The sequence below is a fragment of the Microtus ochrogaster genome, chromosome 19 (genome assembly GCF_000317375.1).
Source record: "Microtus ochrogaster isolate Prairie Vole_2 chromosome 19, MicOch1.0, whole genome shotgun sequence".
NCBI classification, from domain to species: Eukaryota; Metazoa; Chordata; class Mammalia; order Rodentia; family Cricetidae; genus Microtus; species Microtus ochrogaster.
In genome coordinates this window covers 18,682,207-18,693,778 of record NC_022021.1, presented here as the reverse complement: position 1 = coordinate 18,693,778, position 11,572 = coordinate 18,682,207, and positions in this window count along the sequence as shown.

Sequence of the window (11,572 nt, the reverse complement as noted above, 5' to 3'; positions counted from 1 at the left end):
TGAGGCAATTCTCCAGCCTCTATGTAATTTGTATATTTGTATATAATTGTATATTTTATACAAATATGTAAATAAACCATTTATACAAATACAAATAGAATTTGCATATTTTAATTGTTGAGAATATGTATTAATCTACCTGTAACTTATCTGTCTGAGCAGAGAGAAAATGTCTCTTCATGGATTAAAATGAAATTCTGAAAAATAATAACACTCTGCTAATATTTAGAAATGTCTTCCTTAACTTCTCACAGGCTCTCTTAGGCAAGTTTAATATTAACTTGTTCTCAAGCAGCCATGATTTGTACTATCACTATGGTCTAAGAACTAAAATTTATCCTTTAAAAAACATATTCCTTAAACAAAACAGTAGTAACCCATGTCAGACATGATTCTATGAAGACAATGAAAATAGAAATTACTGAACTATTAGTTCCGTCTATATTTGACTATTTAGGTACTAACCAAGGGTACATCCACTGTATCTCAGAAAATCCTGAAGGCTGAAATATATATAATGTTCCTGAATTATATATCCTAAAATTTTAAAGGCATTTTCTTTTTTTAAAGGCATTTTCTATATTTTATAGACTTTGAATGGATCTATATCAATTGCCTGATATGTAGACTCAATGATCCTATAAGCCCAAATGGCCATTCTGTAGCCAAATGAAAAATGTCACGTGAGCCCTTTGGCCTTGAAGAATTTTACCTAGACTGGATTATTTATGAGGATTACATGCTTTAGTCACTAATAAATCTTGCAACCATTCTCTATGAAAAAAGCAATTTGCTTTATATTAAGTTGCAGGAGTGGATGATGGCTGTGAGTGAACCACTCGAGAAGGAGTCTGTAGATGCGCGTCTAGAGAGTGAGCCACTTAGGAGCATTTTCCTCTTAGCAACAGAAGGTGGTACTTCGTTTTAGAGCTTATTTCCTTATGGAACATATCCTAGTGATAAAAATGACTCGGAATATTTTGTGACTCTGAATTGCAATAATTAAAACATAATCTGTTCTTCAGGAACTCTATCTTGTTCTAAATTTGCCATACACAACTGGTATTTCTCAAACTATATTTGCACTACCTAGAGAGAAAATCACGTGACTTTCTTACAAAATTGCTGTATGTTCCAACCATGGCGGTGTGAAATGAAATCACAGCCTAAATATAATTCCTAAGTATAATGGATAGGCAAAAATTCAATATACAACATATGTCATGAAAATTAAGGCACATTTAGGCCATTAAAATACAATTTAATGTCTTAGAAAGCACAATGAGGTTCATCTTTTCTAAATACTTTGTAGGACTGAATTAAGAGGGAACATTATACACCTATAATCCTCCTATTTAAAAATCATATTAAGAAACTATAAGCAAGAACAAAAGAATCTAAATGTTCAGCCATAATAAGATTGAGAATAAAGGTGATTAGCAGTTCGGAAATATTAGAGCCACAGAGAGGCTAACAAAGTCCAGGCTCAAAGGCTACAGAAGACCAACAGCTGTCTCTATCAAGTGTTCCATGGAGTACCAAGGTATAAGCGAACAGAATAGGAACTAGCAGAATGTGACAATGCTGAAATGGAGAGAGACAAGTTTAAAGGACTTTTGATAGCCTTTCATTGAGCCTTCCCTCTTTTTCTCAAGCAGAGTATCAAGGCTGCAAAATTTCTCTGAAGAAAAAGCTATACAAATGCCCTAGTGATGATACTTAAAGTTTCTGAAACTTTTAAAATAAAGCATTTAGAATACTGGCCTGGTGAAATGTCTTGTTGGGTAAGAGCTGGTTGCGGTGAGCATGAGGACCTGAGTTCAAATCACCAGAATGTTCTGAAGAAAGAGTATAAGATTTTTGATAAACTGAAAGTTCTTATACACACCTGCCACCAACTTCACAAACACATCATTGACAAAACTTGCTGGAAGGGTATCAGTAGCTAAAAAAAAAAAAAAAGTAAAGTTAGTAGGGTTCACTTCAAGGAAAGCTGCATCGCCAACAGCCATGACATCACTAACATAAAAGAACACAGATGTGAGGGCATCCAATAAAGTGATTCAAAAAAACTTGGTATTGGAACATCAGGTTTGACTTGTGCCATAATTGGTGTATTCCGTAACACTTTCCTTTCTCTGTATGCATAGGGTTAGAGCTAAATGGCTATTTAAAAAATAATGACATAACTTAAACTCAAAAGCCACACCAGTTTTGATGAGATAGAGTCACTGTACTTTCAAGAAAATTTGCCTGGTTTATTCCTAGGAATAAACCTTCTTACCTTCATTTAAATGAATAAACTTTATTAGGCCTGTGACTAATAAGCCAACCGATCTCCTTACTACCTGGTTACCCAGTCTTTCTGGAAGCCTGTATTAGAACCTAGTAGTGCTCTACTCATAACATATAGACCTAACTTATAACATATAGATTTCCACATAGTGAAAAAGTAGCAAAATTATTCCTAATATACTGGAGTCCTTCCGTGTTTTGTGATGGCTGGATTTAGATCACTCTTCCTAGTCTTGCTTCCTAAATGTAATGAGGCAGGCTTATAATTGTCAGGAAAGCCAATACTAAGACAAAAATGGACCAAACTGAACAGAAAATATATGACAAAAATTATAATTAGCCTTATCAGAAAAATTGAAGTGACTCTTGTCTTCATAAAGAACGAATTAAATGTTATAAGAAAAGAACACAGTTGGAAAATAAGACAAGGCTTATTTGCAGGAGAGCTGTAGCATAAAATGTTCTAGACTCTTAGTTTATTATCAAGAAACATACACACACCTTTGAAAGTTAAAATGTGCAATTGGTTATTTTGAAAAACAAAAAAAGTTAATGAAATGAAATATTAACTAAAAGAATTAAGTAAAGTCAAGTGTGGTGGTATATGTCTATGTAGTCCAGCACTTGGGAAACTTGACAGAAGGATTGGATCAATTTGAAATGAGCCTGGGACTCACAGCAAGACACTCTTTTGGAGATAAATACATAACAATGTAGGACGTGTGACATAAAGCAAGATAGACAACTTATGGAAAGAAGACACCTAGACAGACGGGAACATGAAGCACAGGGAAGATTGTAGAATGAGGAGATAGCTAAGAATAAAACCTAACAACACATATGCAAAAAGTGATTGAATGAAAAATGAAGCAGTGCATAATGACAAACTGAAAATAAATGAGTGTGCCAGAAGAAAACCTCTACGAAATTCTTGAAGCAAAAAAGGCATAACTTTTTAAAATGAAAGAAAAGTTGAGATAAAGAAATAAGAGCATAAAATCTAATATCCATCACATAAAAAATAAAAAAGAAAATAAAGCCAAAAGTACAAATCAAAGGAATTCAAAAAGAGGAAACAAAGCAAAAAAATTGATGAGTTGAAGGTACTGTCAAGAGAATATGTTTTAAGTGGAGACAAAAATTAGCCTTCATGCTGAGACACTGTGACAGTATGGTTGGAAAACTGAAACCAATACGCCAAGTGCAGAAAACTCAGCCAAGTTCTTACAGAGAAATGTCAGGACTTGGAGGACATTACAGTCTTTCAGAAGAAAAGATTTAAAAAAACAAAAGACCAATACTGGTAGGTATAATACATAACTGTTGGGCTATATGCTATAGAGATTTGCGTTGATATGGATCTTGATTTGTTGATACAAATTTAGGGTCAATTTTGTACATATATATATTTCTGCTCTTGATTAAGGTATTGTGTTTGTGTAGCTCATTTAAAAATGTAATACATAACTAAGAAATATAGGTTAATAGAGAGTCATCTATAATAATCAAGTTTATAGACATGTAAGTTAGGTTTTCTAGATGTACAGAGTTATATTTCAGTTAGATAGGTATTCTTCAAATATTTCAAAGACTACAAAACAAGCAATTAAAATGTTTTAATAACTTAAAACTTTTCATGACAATGAGACACATCTGCTCCTGGCAACACCAATAGCTTCAAGAGGAAAATGAGCACCAAAGAGACTCTGTATGGAGTTGGTTAGCCATTTGGGCAAGAAACTGTTCTTGCCTGGACTGCTTGATGTTATGCTGTATAACTGGCATGCAGGACCCACAGAAAGATGACTGCTGAATTTGCCTAATGGTGAGACAATCCTTTGGGGTTCCTGCTTCATGAAAGAGTCTGCCAGACATTCTTCAGGATACAGAAGAAAATGACTGACAAATTACCAATATAAGCAGAACTGTCCTTGAAATTTCCTGCTTCATGGAAAAGTCTGCCAGATACTTTGGGCCAATAGGCTGCTGACAACGTTACAGAACTTTGGGTGACTATCCAGACAGTGAGATGTCTCTGCCAATTCTAGAATTTTGGAAATTACATACAATTCACTTTCTGTTAACTTAGGTAATATTATATCCTTTTGTGGTCTTTGATGGAGTTGAAGGAGAGATAGTTATAATTATAGTTTTCCTTAGTTATGACAAAAGATAAAGTAGTTATAAATATTGTAACTGTAATTCTTGCCTGATACCTGTTTTGTTATATGTAATTTTACTATGTTAAAGTCAAAACCTTCATTTTTATTTAAACAGAAAAATGGGAAATGGTGTGGGAAGTCCTTCTGTATATGTGTTGCTTTTATTGGTTAATAAATAAAGAAACTGTTTCAGCCAGTGGCTTGGCTTAGCAGAATAGAGCTAGCTGGGGAAAACTAAACTAAATGCTGGGAGAAAGAAGGAAGAGTCAGTGAGATGCCATGTAGCTGCCAGAGGAGAAAGACAAAAGCTGCCAGCTGGAACCTTGCCAGTAGGCTATGAGCCTTGTGGTAAAATATAAAATAATGGAAATGGGTTAATTCTAGATGTAAGAGCTAGCTAGCAATACGCTTAAGCTATTGGCCAAAGAATATTGCAAATAATATAGTTTCTGTGTGATTATTTTGGGAGTCTGGCCTCCAGGGAAACAAACAAGAAACCTCATACAACAGCTACAAATGACAGACTAAGTGGGAAAAAACAAATTTTAAGTTATAAAGGCAAGCGTTCTACCAAGAAACTTTCGATACTCACGCTGTGCACATGAATTATCCACTATCTTTGAAAGCAAAGGCTTCCTCCGTCAGTGCTAATTTTAACTCCCCGGGAACCTTTTAAAGATGCCATACACCCTTCCCCTCCCTGCCACCTGTGGCAGGTGGGAGAGTTGGACCTGAGATCATAAGAGCAGGAGAGTTGTCCCCACCCCCTGGCCCTTGCTGCACAGGGTGAACTAGTTGGGGCAGTGCCAGAGAACTCATGCTGGTGTTGAGGACAAGGGAGAGCAGGTGGACTGACCAGTGCAGCAACCACCTAGGCCCAGAATTGGTTGGCCAGCCCCAACATCCACTGCCTCTGTGATCTGCTGGAGCACATAAAGGGGTCAGTCCTGTAGACCTAAAGCTGCAGAATTTCCAGGAGACAGATCAACAAAAGGAGCCCCAGTGGGGGGCAAGTACTGATAGTGTAGGAGAAACCAGAAGCCTCAAACCAGACCAACGACTCTTTTCTGTTTTTTTTTAAGGGGGGGGGGGTGTTTTTGTATTGATTTTTATTGAGCTCTACATTTTTCTCTTCCCCCTCCCTCTCCCCTTTCCCTTTCAACCCTCCTCCAAGGTCCCCATGCTCCCAACTAACTCAGGAGATCTTGTCTTTTTCTACTTCGCATTTAGATTAGATCTATATAACTTTCTTAATGTCCTCATTGTTGTCTAAGTTCTCTGGAACTGTGGTTTGTAGGCTGGTTTTCTTTGCTTTATGTTTAAAAACCACCTATGAGTGAGTACATGTGATAATTGTCTTTCTGTGTCACTCAAAATAATGTTTTCTGGCTCCATCCATTTTCCTGCAAAATTCAAGATGTCAGGGTTTTTTTTTTTTGTTTTTTGTTGTTTTGTTTTGTTTTTTCTATGTAGTACTCCATTGTGTAAATTTTCTTTATCCATTCTTTGGTCGAGGGTCATTTAAGTTGTTTCCAGGTTCTGACTATGACAAACAATGCTGCTATGAATATAGTTGAGCATATGTCCTTGTGGCACGATTGAGCATCCTTTGGGGTATATATGCCCAAAAGTGGTATTGCTGGGTCTTGAGGAAAGTTGTTTCAATGAACTCTTAAAGATAAAGATATATGGGTTAAAAAGCATAATGTGTGACTCACTGTGTTACACTACAAGTTCCACAATAAGTTTCCATCTTTCCTTCTTTCTTTCTTTCTTTTCTCTCTTTTTTTCTGCTCAGATTTTATTTTATTTTGTTTGTGGGGAGAGGTTTCTAGGGCAGAGGTGAATATAAAAGGATGGAGAGAGCCAGGCTGTGGTGGCGCCACCTTTAATCCCAGCACTTGGGAGGCAGAGGCAGGCGGATCTCTGTGAGTTCAAGGCCAGCCTGGTCTACACGAGCTAGTTCCAGGACAGGAAACAAAAGCTACGGAGAAACCCTGTCTCGAAAAATCAAAAAAAAAGGATGGAGAGATGAGTGGGTTCAAGATGCATGATGTGAAAGCCACAAAAAAAAATTTAAAAAGGGTTTATTTAATTTAATTAAAAATGGATGGAAGCTTTTCAGTTTCAGGAGTCCCATTTATTAATTGCTTGTCTCAGTGTCTGTGCTACTATGTTAAATTGAGGAACTGGTCTCCTGTGCCAATGCATTCAAGTGTATTTCCCACTTTCTTCCACGAGGTTCAGTGTGGCTGGCTTTATGTTGAGGTCTCTTTTTCATTTGAACTTGAGTTTTGTGCATAGTGATAGGTATGGATTTATTTTCATTCTTCTACAGATTGATATCCAGTTATGCCAGGACCATTTGTTGAATATGTTTTCTTCTTTCCATTTGATTTTTTTTTTTTTTTGCTTCTTTGCCAAAATTCAGGTGTTCGTAGGTGTGTGGATTAATATCCAGGTCTTCTACGTGGTTCCATTGATCCTCCTGCCTGTTTTATTCCAGTACCAGGCTGTTTTCAGTACTGAAGCTCTGCAGTAGAGTTTGAAGTCAAGGATTGTGATGCCTCCAGAAATTCTTTTATTGTACAGGATTATTTTGGCTATCCTGGGTTTTTTGCTTTTCCATTTGAAGTTGAGTACCATTCTTTCCAGGTCTGTTGTTTGGCATAACCAGAACCTGGAAACAACCTAAATGCCCCTCGACCAAAGGCAAATTTGGTACATTTACACAATGGAGTACTACACAACAGAGAAAAATGATGACATCTTGAAATTTGCAGGAAAATGGATGGAACTAGAAAACATCATTTTGAGTGAGGTAACCCAAACCCAGAAATTTAATTATATGTACTCACTCATAAGTGGTTTTTTAACATAAAGCAAAGAAAACCAGCCCACAAATCACATGAAGCTAAGGAAGCTTTGACAGCCAAAGGGGGTTGACTGGAGGGTCCCCAAGGCTGGCAGATAAGGATGGAACCTGTCTGTCATTTAGTTATAGGACAACTACCATGCCAGCATAGAGCTGATAACTACAGTGTCCCTTTTGTGAATGCACACATCAATACACAGGAACTAAGAGGCATATTTAGTTTATGAAGACAAATAGAATAGACTCATGTGCTTGCTCCCTGGCTACAGGTTTCCTGGCTCTAGGATACTCTCAGAAGAGTATCCCATTTCACACGCATCTTTATGTATCAGTCTGTGATGTCACCCTGTTCTCTTCTTTTGATGCGGGTGGCTTTTTCTGAGATAACATATTTTAAAGTTTCCGAAAGAGAACATGGAAATTTTATTGCTCCTAATTGAAACTGAAAGTTATTTTGAGGAACAACAGCTTTACAGTTGCCTTCCAACTATGCACAGGTATTTCCGTGGCTTCGCTCTCATTATACCTGTCAACAAAGTTTGTAATTTTCCTCCAAGGTTTGGATATCATTTGTAATATATTCATAAATTCGTTGTGACTTTGCTGCTTTTCTCAATGGTCTTTTAAAAATTGCATTTTCTGTCCATGTAGCTCAGTGGTGGAGGATTTGCCTAATGTTCCTAAGGTTCTGAGTTCAATCCCCGCATGGCAAACAATACTGCATTTTCTGAATTGTTATTGTGTAAATATATTTATCTACTTACTTGTTAGCTTAAGTGGTGTGCAGTTTCTAGCGGCTCATTACATCAGGTATAAACATGGAAGTTTTGAGCTCATTGCTAGTCATTAGAAACAAATTTCTCCACTTCATCTAATTACCCAGATCAGCACCTTCCACCCGGTGCTAAGCAGAGGCAAAGCCAGCCTCATGACTGGGATACTGCAGCCTTAGATTCCCAAGTGCTGGCATTGCTGGCGCTTGCCACCATATCCACACCACAAACTGCTCATGTTTCCTAATTCCAAAATGTCCAGAAGCAGAAAGAGATCCCTGGGGAACCTGATTCTGGAAAAATCAACTCTCCAGAAGAATGTGACAGCTGAGAGGTCCCCAACTGTGTCTGAGGACTTATATACCTTGACAGCACAGAGACCTTCTATTCAAATAACAGCTGTCCTCTTAGACTTCATCAAAACCAGCTTCAAGAAAATAATTTAATTCTGTACTGTTCGGGCTAAGAAGGCAAAGAACAAAAACCTCCTCTAAGAAGTACCTTTTTTGTCTGTGATGGCATGTGTCTTTATCCCAGCACTTACTCAAGAGGCAAAGAGAAGAAGAGTTTGAAGGCATCCTGGGCTAAATAGACAGCTGCAGGTCATCTAAGGCTATATAGTGAATCCCTGTCTCAAAAAAGAAAAATCAACACAAAAAATTACTTTAGGGATAGAATTAATAACAAGCATAGGGGCTGGCAAAATAGGACAGCATGAGCCTCAGTGTGTGACAGAGTGTCGTGGAACCCACAAGCAGAGAGAAGCAAACCCCTAGAAGAGCACTCTAGCACTTGTGCATCCCTACACATATATCATACCCAGCAATAATACATTAAAAAGTAAATAGCATACGGTTCAACAGTTAAGATCACTAGCTGCTTTCGCAGGGAGACCCATTCTGGTTCCCAGCACTTACTCTGAGAAACTTATAACACCTGTAACTCCAGTTCCAGGGGACACAAGACCCTCTTTCTGAACCCTGAGATACAAGGCATGTGTGTGGTCCACAGGCAAATATACAGACACCCAAACATGTGCATAAAATAAGTAAAATAAAATAAGAGGCAGTTAGAAATTTTTTTCTTCATTGTTTGAATTATTCAATTCATGTCTATACAAGCTTTCAAAATCAAAAAATAAAACTCACAATATGATAAAATATTTTAATATTATCTTAAAAGAATGTATTTCGTATTTGTAAAGCCTACTCTTTTTCTACCATCACCACCCCTTACATAAAAGGAAGGAGCTTTGCATATTTTAAAAAGGGAGGGGTAGGGCTCTGATTCTTGGAATACCAGAATTAAATTTGAGTTCATTACCTTTCCCAAGGAAGATAGAGACAAACACTTTACCATGCATCCTTCTCTCATTGCAAGATCAAATAGTAAATATTTGCACACCTTTTTCTGCTTTTAAATGGCACGATTCTAGCTTATCTAATCAGAAAATGTAAATATACAATCACTGTTAATTAGAAAGAAAACTTTTAAACCTGTAATATATTCCAAACAATTTGCATTTGATAGCATGAACAAAAGACCACAACATTTACCATTAATGAGGGACTTCTACAAATTTACACAAGGTAAATGAACCCAAAAGAAAACAGTGAGTCAATGATTATAAAAACAGTTATCTCCCTAAGAAGTGATTTGCCCTAATAGCTCTAACAAACTTATTCCATTATTGCATAAAAACAAATACATATATGAGTATTTTATGTGTGTATATTGTCTGAACACATGTGTAAATTAACCCACAAGTGAACAATAAAAGAGGAGACAATGAAATGTCTGTGTCTCACCACTCAGAAAAGCAGTGGAAGTATAAAAAGAGAAGCAGAATTTCCCACTGTGCTGATAATAATTCTGGAAAGTTTAAATTTTGTGAGCTGTCCACATGCTTTAACATGTATGTGTATAACACATAATGTATTGATTCTGTACATACAATCAATAACATTATTAAATGAGACTTAGTTTTTTTTCTCAAAAACAAAAAATAGAAAGTCATCTTAAGGTATTAGAAACAGTGTTAGACATTTTTTTATTTTATTGATTTTTATTGAGCTATATTAACCATATTTAATGGAAATAGTATTTCATGAATGAGTTGCTGTTTAAAATAAATTTACTTTGACATTCACATACGGTGTCATGTGTGATATGTCCTTATCCAATAAAACAGTAAAAATAGTAAAACAAATACAGTCCCTGTGATCCTATTATTTTCCAAATCCTGATTGTTTGCTTTGGTCTTTTTTTTCCTCTTCTGGACAAGAAACTGGAGGGTTGAAGAAAGGACTTAAGCCCTCTGAGGATATTGAGATACACTGGTTTTTCAGTGACAAGAAGCATCTGATTTTCTCTGTATCTCACTCTATCTTTCTAAATAGTACAGAACTTTAAAGGAACTAATAAAGTATCCGGCTGGTTCATGCTTCCCAAATCCACGCTCCATTTCCTGAAACCTTGCTGCTGGCCTCTGCTGTGGAACATTTCCCATCAGTACCTAGAAATTACCTCTCTGAACCTCCAACGTGTTTCAGACTTGTATTATGAATAATTGATGTAGCTGCACCCACAGACCTTTGTAATGAGCACATATCTTATAAGCAAATAACTAACATCTAATACCAATGATACTGAGATTTCTGGGGAAAGGATTAGAAATTTGTGTGAAGACTAAAATGAACACCAACAGGCAAAAAGTCACAAACTTCCAGTTTTATTAGTGGGTTTTAGACCTATTTACACAATGTGTCAGCTTAATTCTCATATTGGCAAATGAAAATTGTTTGTTGGCTCGTTGAAAGAAAACGGAATTAGCTGTATCAGGGAACCACAGGAAGCCACAAATGTTAACTGATTGGCTGGCTGTAAATTTATGCTTTTTAACTGTTGAATTATGCATTCACTACCCTGCACCTGAAAGCAGTTTTTTTCTTTCCTGTGTTTGTGTCAGTCTTTTCCACCTTATGAATCATTTTTATATTCATAAAGGATATTGCAAGTCAACAGCCTGCTTATATAGTCACATGCATAAATGTAAATAATTATGTAGCCCCTTACACCTTCACAGCTTTGAAGTCTCTTTCTATTTAGTGTTTTTAATAACAAAATATAGATACTAATATAAAGGTCTTCTACTGCATGAAAATGTACATGTAGAGTAATATTCATAGAATGATGATTTCTTTTTTTCTTTAGTAAAAATCCAGAAAGACATTCTCCCTATATCACCCATTTCTGACTATTTAAGAAGTTGTTTTCAAAAAATAAAAACTTATTTTCAAGTAAAACCTTATTAGAGATTGATGAAGTTGTTAGTTTTTTTCCAGTAACTTAAGACACCCAAATTTACTCTTTGATTTAAAAGAGAGCCTTGAATGAAGAGAAGAGACTCTAAATTACAAAGTAACAATACCCAGCAATACCACTCCTGGGAATATACCCAAGAGATG